This window comes from Pteropus alecto, unplaced genomic scaffold (assembly GCF_000325575.1).
Source record: "Pteropus alecto unplaced genomic scaffold, ASM32557v1 scaffold477, whole genome shotgun sequence".
NCBI lineage: Eukaryota > Metazoa > Chordata > Mammalia > Chiroptera > Pteropodidae > Pteropus > Pteropus alecto.
The window spans coordinates 586,400-601,813 of NW_006440643.1; the positions used below are offsets into that span (position 1 = coordinate 586,400).

Consider the following 15,414-nt stretch of genomic DNA (forward strand, 5'->3'; position numbering starts at 1 on the left):
ACTAAGCTTCCGAGATCAGACATCAGGCTTGTTCACGGTGGCATCGCCGTAGACCATGGACCGTGGCTCCACTGAGGCATGAACCTAGGACCTTCTATGTGTAAAGTAGATGTGCTCATTGCTATACTATAGAACCACGTCCTATTTTCTTTTTTTTGGTCAAAATTCATTTTATTTTCAGATGTACTTCATTAAGATGTGGTACAAAATTGGCACATACAAAAAGGATATTAATAATGGGCCTAATTAAGAAAATGGCTCCAGATAAGTAAGTGGTTGGAAGATGAAAGTAACAGACAAACAAGTTGGAGTTTTTAGGAGTTCAAACGTTAGTTCTGCCACAATCTGTAATCAGAGGTAACTTGTCCTATCTAAGCCTGTTTTCTCATTTGTCATTGGATTTGAGATCACTTATTTTTCCACCATAACTGTCTGGGCCTTTTGTCACTGGTATGTCCCTTTTTGGCCATGAGGCCACACTGGTCTGGGTTAAGGAGAGAAGGCCACAGTGGTTGAGGTGCTTTGAGGATCTGGACTTGGCTCAATAAGCTTCACTTGGTTTGCTCAGATCAGGCTGCCTGAGGCCAAAAGCCAGATGACCGAAAGCCTGGTGACACCACATCTAAACCTCAGGTAGCAGGGAACAGGGATGGTGAAGGATCAATACCTACAGAGTGAGGAAGCCAATGAAAATAGAACTTTTCAATTCTGCTGCTCATTTTTCTATCCAGGCTATTTTAAACCAGATTCTGCCCACATGGAAAAGATCTGAACTCTTCTGCAACCTATTCTCCCCCATGTTTGTTTTTTAAATCTTTTTGTCTTTGTTTTGACAAACCTCTAAGAAATCAAGACAACTTTTCCATATGTGCTGCCTCTAGTCCCATCCCAACATGCTTCATTTTCTTTATTGCATTTAGTTTTGAAAGAATGGCAAACTCTCCCAGGGCTGTGCTTTGTCCTTCCAGTTTCAGGTTCCCTCCTCCCAGTGTTCCAAATGCTCAATATGCTTAGGGTAGATGCTGTTGAACAGGCAAATAATCCACTCACCTGGACTGAAAGGCCGTGAGTATGGGAAAGGAAGAGAATGTAAATGCTGGTGACAAGCCCTGGAGTTAAGGTGAGACTAGAGGGGTGAGGGAGACACATGCCTATGTCTGTTCCCTAGAGATAGTTTAAGCTGTTTTTATCTTTTAAAAACCATGAGATTAAAAAATTGCATTTCAGTATTAGACTGATATGTTCAAGAGATTATTCTAAGTTCCTTCCTGGTCTCCAGCAGAGAAAGACACTTGCATGGAGTTGACAGAGTTAACTGATGCCTAATGACAGCAATGATGATCACAAACTTCTGTGTCTTTATCTTCCTATTTCTAGGTTTAGAACTACGAAGTGATGACATTTAACCCCACTGCTCCTGCTCATAAGTAATGCTGTAACAATTTAGGTTATATAAAATTTCTTATAGCTTTTATATTCTTCATGACTGAAACCTGTATTTCCTTATGACTGGTATGCAATTCAGTATCTCCTAGCTCAGTCGCTTGTGCCCACTGCCCTTGTATTGAACTTGGACTTATAGGTAGGGAAGCAAAGAGAAACCATTATGAGCCACATTTGTTTCTTAGGAGGAGAAGATTAAGTTGTCCCATCTGCCTACTTGTATATAGAGCAAGAAGTAGATTCCCTGTCCTAGGAGTGTTTTGTTCCTCTAGTGCTAGTTAGAAGAGGTGAATCAAAAACTGAAGAGATTTTTAATGGCCAGCAATTCTCTCTACTAGCCATTTTGGCAAGACCTAGGACCTTGGTATCCTGGATGGCACATGAGACCAAAATCAGTCGGGGCAGCATCCCTCAGGGCCAGATGTCTCCAATACCACATCCTGGCCTTTGTCCTGCCTGCTTCTAAAAATGGAGAGAGTGCTTCTCCAGAAGGCTGAGGCAGACATAAGTCACACCCAGCCCAGAGAGAGCTGAGCTCCCAGGCCCTGCATTTTGCCAGGTCTTGGAATTCTCAGTGCTAATGCTTCCTTTCTACATCTTGCTCACAAAGTTCAGCTGCTCCCTCTCCCTCCAGCCTGTGAATCTCTGAGGCTTGCAGGAAAGGGCAGAGAAGGTACTAAAGTAGACCAGTGAGAGGAGGTCACCCTTTTCTTGGTGGACTTTTAGTGGTAAATCTTCCTGATTTCTGGACTTTGTAGATCCTTCCTATTGTAACACCTTCCTGATTCCCTCTTTGTTCACCAACCATCTGCATCAGACAAACCAGAAAAAGGAAACAACAGAAGTAACATCTCTGTCCCATCAGCACCATCTCTTCTCCTGAGTCGGGGGTAGGATTGTGTTCCCATAGATCTGCCTAGAAGGGGAGGAGTTTGAGCCAGAGCCTTTATCTCCTCAAACCCACACCCTCTGCATATAGAATTGTAGTGGCATCATCCCTCACTCTCCTCTCTACTTTGGCTCCAAAGGCTTCTCCTCCATCGGGGGGGAGGGGAAGGGTAAGGAGAGGGTGTTGTTATTGGTGGAGATAGGCATCTAGTCAGAGCTGTCTGGACACCTTCAGTGAGTGAACAGTGTTGCCAAAGGCCAACAGCAGGGGCTAACTCTATGCCATGCTTGGCACACAGGGACTGCAACAGGGAAGCCACTTTGTGGTAATTGTGTCACAGCATCGTGGAGAAAAGGTGGTGCTCGATCTGGAAGTTGATGTGCCCACTAAAGCAGTCATTGAAGGTGGACTTGTGGACATTGCATGTTGCCTAGAGCTCGGTGAAGACCCAGTCCGTGTTCCAGTTGTGATCAATGTGCATGGGGATACGGTTCATCTATGTCACTCACACAAACCAGTTGCTTTCCAGGAACCTGACCATGAAGAAAAGGCCCACGAGGCCTTTCACCCCCAAGTGAGGAAGAGTCAGAAGTAGAAAGTGGTCATCCAGGTCAGGTCCACCCACTTCTTCCACTTGATAACAAAATAGAAAATATACCACTGGAAGTAAAGGGGGTCCAATCAAAAAGAAGTATTTGTGCTGGTGGTTGTATGGCATGTACTTTTTCTTCTGTTTCCCAAGCTCCACAGTGAGGATCTTCCCCAAGGCAAAGAAGAAGGGGTGCATATTGACGTCTGGGTCTTTGTGGAAGCAGTTCGGCTTCACATGGTGCTGGGTGCATGAGGTTCCACCAACTCACAGGGGCCCCCGTAAGCTGGCCAATCACGAAATGATGCAGCAGGTGGTTCCATGCAGAGGTGCTGAAGACAGACAGATGACCAAAGTGATGCTGAAGCCAGCCGGCCTGGGCCTCAACTGCGCTGAGCAGCAATGCACAAAGGAGGAAGGACACGTAGGATGTCCCTAAGACTTAAGAGTGAGCCGGCCGCAACATCCAGCAGTAGGATGTGTAGTAGGTGCAGCAAGAAGACATGGTTAGCCTTCATGAGCCCCATCTCTTCCACTGTGACCCGCAGTTCCTGGAACTCCTCAGGTCTTTATTCTTACTGGGCTCAAAGGTGGGTTGCTACAGAGACAGCTCTCCAATCAGGAGAAAATTCATATACTTCTTCACAAGGCCTTTGTTTATGTGGAATGCCACAAAGGGATCCGTAGAATACTGCCCCGCATGGTGGCTGATGACCCGGGAGCCTCTAGGGTGCCTGCGGGTGAACTCGCTGAGGTTGTACACCTTCCTCTCCATCACCAGTCACCGCGCCTTGTCGCACCCGGAGCGCTGGGCCACCTCGTCCCAGGTAAAGTAGTTCGGGTTCGGCCCCTGGCCCAAGGTTTCGAGGCCCATCGTGGCCTGGCGATGCCTTGGGCCAGCTAGATAAGGGCGATCAGGCGCGCGCTGACCTTGCGTGCTTCGAATCAGTTCTGGTGGCGCGCGCCCATAGCCCGCCGCCCGCGCTCAGGATTTTCGGCGCCGGTGGCTGCGACCACCTGGCCTCGATGTGCGCGCTCCCATTGGCCCTTAAATCCTATTTTTAAACTCATGATGAACCTGAGGTGTAAAGTTTGATCACAGCCCCAAATATAGGAGGCCCACCTTCTATCGCCTAAAGATCAGATTTAAAAACAGAATATTGACACAGATCGTCTAGCCATATGGATAGCTGTTTATATATGCTTCTTTCTTTAAATTTATGTACTTATTATTTTCCCCCCAAATCACAAATGTTTGATTTTTAAAATTATCTTATTTCTCTTGCGACTAACCACAACAATTTCTTTACATATACATACATAAAAGCTCTAAAGAAAAGAAAATTGAAGCAATTTTTTATTGGTTTAGGCTCCATGGTTTAGGCTCGTGGTCCTTTCTTTTTCCCCAGATACTTCCTTCCACTTGCCGCTTCCCCTTATTCATTTCATCAAGAACTATTTCCCCACATTTGAGCCTTCTTTTCAGCCTCCTTCACAGAAAGCTCTTTCCCATCTTTGTAGCTAAAGTGTGGTACAACTTGTCCTCAATGTTAGCTACATGCTTTTATTTTTTAATGTTATACTCATTCTCACAATCTGTAATTATTTTTTCCCTTTTTTACTAATAGCATTATTAAGGTATAATTATATACTACACATTTCATCGCAAGTCGTTTTATTATATTTCACAGTTGTCACCACAATAGGGTTTAGAAAATTTCACCAGTCCATAAAGAAACCCTGTCAGTCCACTCACCCCCAAAACTCTAGTCAAAGGCAACCACTAATTTTGTTTCTAAAGATTTCATATAAAAATGGAATCACATAGTATGTGGTCTTTTCTGACTGGCATCTTTCACTTAGCATAATAGTTTCCACACTATAGCTTTGCATAGCCATATTATACTCATTATCTAAATATATATTTTGTTTACCCATTCATCTGTCGACTGGTATATGGATGTTTCCACCTTTTTGCTACTGTGAATAGTGCTGCTATGAATATCTGTGTACTAGTTTTTATGTGTACTTACATTCTTATTTCTCTTAGGATATTACTAGCAGTAAAATCGCTAGGTTATATGGTAACTCAATGTTTAACCTTTTGAGAAACTATCAGATTTTCCAAATTAGGTGCACCATTTCACATTTTCACCAGCAGTGCATAAGTGTTCTAGTTACTCTATATTCTCACCAACAAATAGTATTGCTTGTTTAATTAATTTCCAGAAATGAGTCATAACTGCTCTAAACCAAACATGATAAGCCCATCATCATCATAGGCAAATGCATGATACATGAACTCAGATTTAAGTCCACTGTGTTCACCCTTATCCTTGAAACAGTTGTTTCAGTCAGACTAAAGATAAAATTCCATGTGCGAGAGAGATGAATTTGCCTAGGTTTTTCAGGGTGATTTGAGCAAGTAACCAGCAAGAATCTCCACTGTCCCAGCACAAATCATTATAATTAATAAATTAATTAAGCATGTTATAGGCAATCTGCACATTCTACTTACAAGAGGAATATCTTACAAAGAGAACTACCTTACTGAGAATGTATGCTTCTTATATAAAAATCCCACAATTAACTCTTCTTAGTTATATGATACTAAGCTTCATTCAGTGTAGACTTTTAAAGAGGTTTCCAAACCAAGAATCCACCGATTGATATCTAGGAACTCATTCTATCCTGGGAAGCATTTGGTTCATTTTTGAAAATCTTCCCCTTTTCTCAAACCTGGAAAATATCGTGCATGGCTAGAGATGGAACGATGACCTTATCTCAATCTAGGAGCAGATAGGGAGATAAAACCTTGAAATGCATTGTGTGCAAGCACTGAAATTTTGCTTTTAGAAAGTAGAGAAGAGCAGTATTCCTATCTCTACTTACCTTCTCATGAGCCCTTCAGATACTACCAGGATGAACACCTTGCCAGAAATCTGCTTAATCACTAATGCTTCTCATACTAAGCATCCATTTTCATGATAATTCAGCTTGAAGCCATACCTCATAGTAATGTCTGTGTCTTTCTTCTTAAAAGGAACATTACCATACAGTTTCCCTGTGAAGTTACACAGTGAAATTAATATTGGAATGATCAACACACCCATTGCATATGTGTGGGAAGTCTTTTTGAGTTTTAAAAATAAGTAGATCTTAGGTAGTTATCTAGATTTTTCTTCTCTGCTACTAGACGATGGTGACATCCTCAAAACCCTAAAGCAAATCTCGAGTAACCCATCACTTTAAGTTTTGCATAAAGGCTTTTGCGTAGTAGTTAGGTTAAAAGTGTAGGACAGGAGGGAAGGAAATAACATGCACTTGCTGATTTTACAAGTCAGGCACAGTGTGATAGGCTTCCACAGTACTTTTTATTTTATAGATATCTGTTTTACAGACGGGAGTACCGAAACTCAGAATAAGTGACTGGACTCCGTAGCATAAAGAGAGGCCTGCAGTTATACAAGTCCACAATGAAGTTCAGCAGATTTTCCCTCCTTTTATGTATCTGCCTGCAGGACTAAGAAGCAGAGTAATATCTGCACTATAGCTTCAAGGCAGGTTTATAATGGATCTCATTTTACAAAAGAAGAAAATAAAACTGATCGAAAGGAAGTGACTTGCTCAAAACCACACCACTCAAGAGCAGTCGGGTCTTGATTCTAGGCATCTTCAAACCTGGCCCAGTGCTTGTCTACTACACCAACCACATCCACATTTTCCCACTATTCTGGCATTATTAATTTATACATCAACTTAAACATATACCTATCATTTGAATCCAAAATTTGACTTCTAAGAATGTATTCCAGAAAACAGAAATAAGAACAAAGACTTATGTACACTGCTGCATTATTTAATGAAGAACAATGGGAAAGAAACCGCATTGTTTACCATTGAATACAGAATTGCTAGATTAAATTATAGCACCTCTATTCCAATGTGTGAAACTGGTAAAGAATTATCTTAGCAAGTCTGGGTTATCTAAATCCTGCATGTTGCAAAGAAATATTTGTTGCTTGACTGGATCCTTGCAGAAAACCTATAAGTGCTTTAAAGATCCTGCCCAATGAGAATGTCTTTGTATACTTGCAGCCTTGGGCTCTTTGACATAGTCTATATTAACAATTTCACTTGTGGTGGGACCTTGTCAGTTTGACCTCTGTAGGACTGAAGATTGGTCAGTCATATGGGTAGTCAACCATGCCTGATCCCAAATATAAATCATGGATGCAAAGATTCAGGTAAGTCTCCCTACTAAGCAATTTTCATGAGAATCATCATATTAGACCTAGGAAAATTAAACGCTGCTCATATGACTATTGGGAAAACTGGAAGCTTGTACCTAGTGTGTCCTGGACCCTGCCACATGCATAATTTTCCTTCGTTGATCTTAATTTATAACTTTTCACTGTAATAAACTTTTAAGTGCAAGCAGGAGAAGTGCTCATTTCAACAGGGGATTGTCAGATTCTCTAAAATGTCCTGAGTCTGTGGAACAGAATATTTCAACTAAGATAGACTAAATGCCTCTTGAACTTTTGACTTGGATAAAGAAGATGCAAATCAATTGTATTCTCATGTAACTTGGCATGACCAATTACCATTAATTGAACTTTTATTTGTAATTGTATTCTTATACACTGAGTATTTAAAGTATGCATTTTAGAAAAACAAAACAAAACAAAACAGGAATTGTGGGTGCAGAGAGCTCCTTTGAGAGAGCTCCAACATGCCACGAAGAGAAAGGACATTCAAAGTCTTAATACTCAAACTATTGGTTTGTAAAATTTAAGAAAAAAATGGGAAAAAGTAGCAGAAAAAAATCCCAGTTTAAAAAAAAAAAAGGAAGCATATATCTTCAGAATTTTAAAATAAAAAGCAGTTGAAAGATCTAACTTTGAGAAGATCTTGATTCCCCATAACCTCTGACTTTGTAATAGGTGTTTTCCTCCTAAACACCAAACCATTTCTGCTTCATTCATTATAACAGATGACTTTGTAAATGTAATACTACAGCCTGCTAATACATGGATCCAGTTTCATAGCTGATTTCTTGAGAGAAAGTTTGCAGGCCAGAAGGGATTGGCAGGAAATATTCACAGTAACGAAAAGCAAGGACCTACACCCAAGATTACTCTACCCAGTGAGGCTATGATTTAGAATCAAAGAACAGGTAAACAGCTTACCAGACAAGATGAAGTTAAAGGAATCCATCACCCCCAAACCAGTATTACAGGAAATGTTGGAGGGACTTCTTTAAGAAGAAGAAGAAAAAGAAAATATATAAATAATAAAATGGCAATTGCTACATATCTAGCAACAATTCGTTTAAATGTAAATGGATTAAATGCTACAGTGAAAAGAAACAAGGTGGCTGAAATGGATAAGAAAACAAGACCCTTACCTATGCTGCCTACAACAGATTCACTTCAGATAAAAATACACAGAAACTGAAAGTAAAGGGATGGAAAAAGATATTTCATGAAAATGAAAACAAAACAAAACAAAAAGCTGGGTAGCAATACTTATACCAGGCAAAAGAGACTTTAAAACAAAGACCATTACATGAGACAAAGAGGACCCATAAATCTCACTCCTGGAGTGTCCAAGAAGAATTTATGAATTTGAACTCAAAGGCAAGGAAAGTAAAAGCAAATATAAATAAAAGGGACTATATCTAATGAAGAAGCTTCTGCACTGCAGAAGAAACCATCAACAAAACAAAGAGGTAACCAACTGAATGAGAGAAGATATTGGCAAACAAAGCCTCCAAGAAGTATCCAAAATATGCCAACAATTCATACAAATCAGCAAAAAAACAAAAACAAACAAACAAAAAACCCAGTTAAAAATGGATAGAGGACCTAAACAGAAACTTCTCCCAAGAAGACATACAAAGGTACAACAGACATGTGAAAAGATGCACAACTTCATTAGCTATCAGAGAAATGCAAATCAAAACCACAATGAGATATCACTGCACACCTGTTACAACTGTTATTAACAGGACAAGTAATAACAAATGTTGGAGGGGTTGTGGGGGAAAAGGAACCCTTATACACGACTGGTGGGACTGCAAATTGGTACAGCTACTATGGAAAACAGTGTGGAATTTCCTCCAAAATTTAAGAATAGAATCACCACATGGCCTAGCAATCCCTTTTGGGTATCTACTCAAATTTAAAAATCTTTATTTGTAAAGATATATTCACCCCAATGTTCACTGCATTATTCACAGTGGCTGGGACATAGAAGTAACCAAAGTACCCTTTGATAGAAGATTGGATAAAGAAGCTGTGGTACATATATACAATGGGATATTACTCAGCCATAAGAAAAGATAAAATACTGCCATTTATGACAACATGGGTGGATCTTGAGATTATCATGCTATGCAAAATAAGTGAGACAAAAAAACCTGAGATCTGTATGATTTCACTCATATATGGGATATAAAACTTAAGAAACAAACAAACAAGACAAACAAACAGAGACTGATGGACACAGACAACAATTTAGTGGTTACCAGATGGAAGGAGGGAAGTCAGGTAGAGAGGAAGGGGTAAAGGGGGTCAAGTATATGGTGACAGAGGCAATTTAACTTTAGGTGGTGAAAACAATGCAATAGATAGATAGATAGATATAGATAGATATACACACACACACACACAATGTATTATTAAATTGTACATGCATAACGTATATAATTTTATTAATCAATATCACCCTAATAAATTTAATTTTTAAAATTAAAAGTAAATAAAAATAAAAAATTCACCTCAAGAAACAATGACAAGAAAGTTCTTTGGGTGATGAAAATGTTTTGTCTTTAGATGGTGAGAACACAGTTATGCACATATATAGAAATCCATCTAGATCTCTGCCTAGGATTTGTGCATTTTACTGTAACAAAATTATATCTCTATTTTTTAAAATTACACCTCAATCACCACTGTGAGTGAAATAATAAATCTGAGCAAACATTATAAATACCTGCTAAAGCTGATAGGGGAATTTATTATAGATGTATCAGGCTGGCATTACTGGAACCCAGTGATAACTCTTACTATCAGTAAAAGTGAAAAATCTGACTTTTTAGGTTGTTTATATTATTATAGGAAACTATGTGACATAATGTAAGATATAATAAATAGTATGCAGAACCCCTATAAAATAATTTTGGGGAAAATCATTGAAGTTGAACCTAATGAAGCCTCCAGTTACAATTATTCAATTACTAGTAATCCCAAGAGAGAGGAACATGGTAAGTAACAACAAAAGGATATAATCAGCCAAATTCAGAAATGCAGAAATGAGGGAGCATCTTCTAATATAAAGCCAGAAATGTCTTCACTCAGTTATTTTTTTTAATTTTTTAAATTTTTTATTTATTTTCTTAGGAGAGGCAACTCTTGATTGACCTCATAGATTGCAAGGATTTGTCAGCTCACAATCCGTTATTTTTTATTTTTTTATGCCTACAGCACCCAGTCATCCTAGGTAGTCTCCCATACAAGTACTAACCAAGGCTGAGATCAGACATCAGGCTTGTTCAGGGTGACATGGCCGTAAACTACACTTAGTTCTTAACATTTTTATAAGTTCTTATACATATCTGAGAATTATATTTAAATGTATGGGTATCATCTGAAATATTTCCCTAATATTTCTGGATCATGAATAGGAAATGATTATGATTTAAACTGTGAAGGCTCTAAAAAAAAATAATGAATCTTAAAGACAAATTTAAGGTTTTCTGGTCCCACCTTTTCTCTATTCAGCTCTTTGTAAGTGAAGTTCAAGTCAAATCAAAGTCCAAGTCAAATCGAAACACAGCAATAGGAAAGGCGCTTGCTATAAACGTTGGCAAAAAATTGATGTGGCCCAGTTTCTTTTTCTCCCTGAGACCTGATATTCTTTCATTGGCAAATGAGACAATAAGCAAGACTCGTGAAAATTAAATTAAAAGGTATGGTGTTCTTAAAGCAGGGAGAAATAAAGCCAGACATGTAGTAGACATAGTAATTAATAACTAGTTCTATTTGAGAGTATTTTTTTATTCTTTTGTTTTGCCTGCTATTGACTTAACTATTTCTCATTCTTCATGTTTCAGTTCTTTCTCTCAAAGCTCAATATTCTTTCCAATGCCCAAAGAAAATTAAGGCCATCCTCCAAAGGAAACAAGAATATAGTCACATTCTTGTGTGTGTGGTGGTGGTGGGAAAAGAGACACAGGGGGAGGGCACAGAATATATTTACTTCACGTGCTAGTATATACATAAGAACTTGCAAAAAAAAATCAAAAAACATATAAACATGATTTTCTCTAAAGAGCGAAAGATTGAGAAAAAGATGGGAGCAAAATTTTTCACTCTAACTTTTCATGTTGATTTTAAATACTATTAATGTATTACTAATTAAAATATTTTTAATTTGGCAGATCTGAATGTGGTGATATCAAGTGTTTTTTTAAATTTTAAAAGAAGATGAAAACTCTATGTAAAATATCAATCACTTGAGAAAAAATATAGGCTCTACCATGAAGAGGCACTAGAGAGGCTGGAAGAAAAAGAACATACTCCTTATGTTCGTAATTTTCCTTGTGAATTTCCATCAGCTTCTTATTCCTATAAAAACAAAAATGTTTCTTTACTCTAGAAATAACAATTCCTCCCCTTGGCAGTAGTTAAAACTACTGTACAGATTTTCCAAAAATCAGAACCAGCCTCATCTAATTTCCAGAGACATTGCAACAGCCAAACAATGTTCCCTGCACCGTGCTCAATTTTCACTCTGTGGGCCCCTTAGTCTCAAACTGTAATAATTCCAACCTCTTTAATTCATTTCCTGTCCCTAGAAAAGCTGTCCTAGTAGCTGCTTCCCATTAAACTTCCTTCAATTAAACTTCAGAGTTCACGTTTTATCTTTTTGCATACCTACTGGATAACTTTATATCTAAATAACCTTTTTTTTTTTTTTTAACTGTTTCTGTTCAAATAGTTAAATATTTAAGAAATACACTTTAGTTGATGTCAGGGAATTTTACTTTGTTGGCATTTCTGGTTTATCACATAGATGGCAAAAGAGACACAGTCCATGGCCTTGTAAAGAGCCCACAATAATGAGAGACCCTGTATTGTCAGCTTCATAAGAAAATCTGCCTGTAGAGAATAATTTTTCTGATTGGAAAAAATAAGATTGTCAAGAATTGAACTCAGGACATAATTGTCATCAAAGTCTAGGGCTAACTTCAAAGACTAAGGATGTAGTATTTAATTATTGGAGGCACATCTTTTTTTTTGATCCTCAATTGTTTCATATTTAAATGATTATCTCACAGACCACCAAGAAATTATTTTTGCTTGGGAGTTATTAATCAATATATGTAAAACATCTGCTTAATTATTGCCAGTATTTACCCAAAACATTTTCTTAATTGTACATTTAGCTAAAACAAGATGAGTCATTAGTAATGTTATTTCATAATCATTATTTGAAATTTTGTTTTTACTTTTTTTTTTCTTGCTTTTTTAGTAGCTGTGTCTGCAAGCCTTCAGGTAGGTATTCCTGAACAGCAAGAATAACGTGAGTTATGTATTAGTTTTCTATTTCTGTGTATCAAAATGGCATAAAGTTAGTGACTTAAAAACACAGCTATTTTTAGTAAGTCACAAATCTAGGTACAGGTTGGCAGAACCCTCTTCTCAAGATCTTACAGGCTCATTGACAAAAACTAAATGCACCTAATTTTAATCTCATAAAACCAAACATAATTTAAAGTATGCAGAGGGATTACCTTCAGCTACAAGTAACAGGAAACAGCTACACTCTTCCTGAACAGAGGAAGGTAATTACTCTCACACAGAAGGACCAAGTCAAAGCAGTCATAGCAGCCACTACACATGCAGCAGAAAACACTCCTATGTCCTTTTTGATGGCACCATTGTAGATGTCATGCTCAATAGGAAAACAAACATACTCACTAGTACTTGACAACACTTCTGTGTTTTTCATAATTTATTTTTTCATAATTTTCATAATTTATTTTTCAAAATTTATTTTTCAAAATTTATTTTTCAAAATTTATTAACTATTTTCTAAGTTATTTGCTAACAAATATTGTTTTTCATTTCCTGAGAAGATATGTTTAAGTGTCTCATTAAAATTATGAATTTTCAAATAAACTGTGTGATTCTCTTCAATAAATCAATATAGGCTCAAATCAGGGTGTTGGCTAGACTGAATTTCTTTTTGGAGGCTCTGAGGCAGAACTTAAAGTTCATTGAAGTCGTTGGTCAAATTCTTTCCTTGTAGTTGTATGACAGATGTCAGCATTTCTTTGGTAGTAGTCAATAGGGAGCCATTTTCAGCTCCTCGAGGCCATTCAAATTCCTTAACTTCTACATTTTTAAAAGTAGTAATGGAGGACATCTTTTCTGTTAAATGCTCTCATGCTTTAAACTTTTCACCAGAAACAGCCCATTTTAAAGTAACTTATTTGATCAAAATCACCAAGAATAATTTCCTTTTTTTAGGGCCACTTGATATGAGACCTTCATTGTATTTGCAAAATATCTTCAAAGCAGCATCTAGAAAATTATTTGACTTAATGACTGATGGAAGTTGTAGTGATTAATTTTATGTGTTAGCTTGGGTTGGCCACGGAACTCAGATATGCAGTTAAGCATTATTCCTGGTGTTCCTGTGAGGGTGCTTTTGAATGAGATTTACACCTACATTAGTGAAATTTGAGTAAAGAATATTGACCTCCATTATGTGGATGAGCTTCATCAAATTGGTTGAAGGCCTACAAAGAGTAAAAGACTTACCTCCCCCGAGCAAGAGTGAAAGCTGCAGCAATGCCCTTGGGCTTGAACTATATCAGTTCTTCTCTGGGTCTGCAACCTCTCAGCCCACCCGGCAGCCAGCATACAAAATTGTGTGAGCCAACTCCTTAAATAAATCTACACACACACACACACACACACACACACACACACTCACCCACCCACCCTTATTAGTTTTGTTTCTCTGGAGAACCTTGGCTAAAATACAGAGCAATAGGTATACCATGGGCCAAGACATTGGAGAGCATCCCAGACTTTTGTCTACCATGGGCTATATATAGCACAGGCACTGAATAGCCAGCCTGGTGAATTAAAGGGAATGACAGGCATTTTAGTTGGCTGGAAAAATGACATTAGGAGCCTTTAATGTAACTTAGAGTAGTAGTTTCTCAAAGCGTATTTGGGGATTCAAGACCCTTAAAGAGTTTACAGAGTTTCTATCAAAAAAGTTGATATAGAATTTATATCAAAATTATTTTTCATAATTTGTATTCTGAGCTTATAAATAGTTTTGTGTTACTAAGACAGAACTGCTTTGTGTTAATAGACATATATATTAAGGCTAACAGATGCAATCATTGAAAAGAAAGCAGGACAAATAGAACGAGATAAAGATCTCGGATTTATGAACTTTAATTAATGCCACTTAATGTCATTTAGTATTTTAACTTAAAACTCTTCTTTTCCTAGGGCATTAATTGAGTAGATGTCAAAATTGGGAAATTGTATATTCTAGTCCCCCCCGACAAGGAAGTCATTGGTTAGGTCCCTGGAGCACAAGAAAAATAGTTTAGTGTGGTCAATTTGATTTAATAAGGCTAATTAGAACTACTTACTGGAGTATAACATAGATTAAATCGTGAAATTGTCATGTCTAGTTGCTTTGACATGCAAAAAAATAAGGCAAACTTATGACTGAAATCAAGACAACCGCTTGGGAAACTATTTGGTACTATTCAGTAAAGATCAACATATGCATACTCAAAAAAAAAAAAAGACTAAGAATTGTAATCATAGGATTATGCGTAACAGAAATAATGACATACGTGCCCGGAAATATTTTGAAAGTTTTTTTACAGTGACTTTTTTCATAAAAGTTCCAATTTGAAAAAAATCTCCATATAGGTTAATAGGAATTACATAGATTCCTATATATAGATATATCTATATAATGTAATATTCGTTCTAGAAAAATAAAGTTCTGACATAATGTTGTGCGAAGGGCCAAAACTAAGTTTACATCTTGTATGATTGATTCCATTTTTATTGTTGTAATCATGTAAAAGTAATGTATACTGACACAAGTAAGAGTCGTTGTTATCTCAGGGGATTGGATGTGAACCATTAATAGAAAGGTGTGTTTCCGAGTTATTAATAATGTTTGTTGGAAGGGGCAGATCCCGGATTCTGGACCCCTTACTTCGAGCGGGATCATGGCGCCTAAGTCAGGGATCAGCTTCCGGCTCTGAGCATATAATTATTCACAGTTCCGGGGAAGAGAGGGCATGGGGGAGGGGAGAAGGAGAACGAAGAAGCGCTTAGGGATAGGGCCTGCGCAGAAGAAGGAGGAGGGTCGAGGGGCGGGACTTAAAGGGGCGGAGTTCTCGCGCTTGTGGGTGGCGCTAGGGCTGGTGGGAGTC

The 15,414-nt window shown here is 37.9% G+C and overlaps 1 pseudogene; it reads right to left on the reverse strand.

The window, feature by feature from the left end:
• Window positions 1–2,518: 2,518 nt before the first annotated feature.
• LOC102889257 lies at window positions 2,519–3,963 on the reverse strand (annotated as a pseudogene).
• Window positions 3,964–15,414: the final 11,451 nt, after the last annotated feature.